The sequence below is a fragment of the Carlito syrichta genome, unplaced genomic scaffold, assembly GCF_000164805.1.
Source record: "Carlito syrichta isolate Samal-C Ts95f unplaced genomic scaffold, Tarsius_syrichta-2.0.1 Scaffold123485, whole genome shotgun sequence".
Classification (NCBI taxonomy): domain Eukaryota; kingdom Metazoa; phylum Chordata; class Mammalia; order Primates; family Tarsiidae; genus Carlito; species Carlito syrichta.
In genome coordinates this window covers 1-1,160 of record NW_007067581.1, presented here as the reverse complement: position 1 = coordinate 1,160, position 1,160 = coordinate 1, and positions in this window count along the sequence as shown.

The following is a 1,160-nucleotide window of genomic DNA, read 5'->3' as shown; positions in this document are numbered from 1 at the left end:
GGCCACTGCACTCCAGTCTGGGCGACAGAGTGAGACTCCAACTCAAAAAATAAAATAAAATAAAATAAAATGAGAGGGGCATGCACAGCATGCTCCTGCCTTCAGACAACATAGCTGGCAGCCTGGCAGAGCCTCTCTGTGGCAAGGAAGCTTCAGAGATTCGCACCCTTGTCTGGGGTAGCAATCAACACAGGAAGGAGAAAGAGGGAGCTGTGTGTTCTCCCCGCTGAGGTCCTGGGGCTGGAGCCTGCCCCCTGGTCCGTGGGAAGAGCCTCCTTCTGCAACTGCTGCTCAGATTCCTTCCAGGTCACCAGAAGGAACCTCTGTGATGGGGTAGGAGGCTCTGGCCCACAGCTTGTTGGGAGCCAGCCTTGGAGGCCCACCTGATTGATTAAATTGTCATCTGTTCAGGAAGCAGGTGTCCGGTATATTATCTTCGTCTTTCGCCTATCCGTCTCTCCTTCAGGAGATCTCACGACCCTTGCGGGGCAGAACCCCCGCAACAGCTGGCCTCCCTTGTGCCCTGAGGTTCCAGGGCTTAAGCAGCCAGTCTGACTCCCAGTTGCCCCAGGGCAGGGCTGGTTGGGCACTTAGCCCAGCCATTCGTCCATTCATACACACTCCTGGACACCCTGGACCGTGGGCCTCCAACCTTCTCCATACTTAGGGCTCCTATTCATCCTCACCTTCTGGGTAAGGCCGTCCCCAATGCCCTGGCTGCAGCAGCGGTCACCATTACTTTACCCCCATGACCTTTCTCAATAGCAGTGGCTGAAATGACCTTCCCCATACGTTCATTTCTGTTTCCTGTCAGTCTCCCCAGAGCACAGGCCTAGGGGAGGGCTTCACACCAGACACCCCACCACATGCCTAGTGACTCTGCATTTTACTTTCTGCCCAAACCAGAACAGAGAAAAATATTCGATTTTGTTTAGGCTCTTTTCCAGTGGGACTTCAGCCTGTGCCTTTGTCTCTGTGGAGGGCATTTTATTTTTATTTTTTTATATTTATATTTATTTTTTTTGAGTTGGAGTCTCACTCTGTCACCCAGATGGAGTGCAGTGGCTGCTCCCGGCCACCACAGCCTCGACCTGCTGGGCTCCGGCTATCCTTCCACCTCAGCCTTCCAGGTAGCTGGAACTACAGGCGCGTGCTACCAC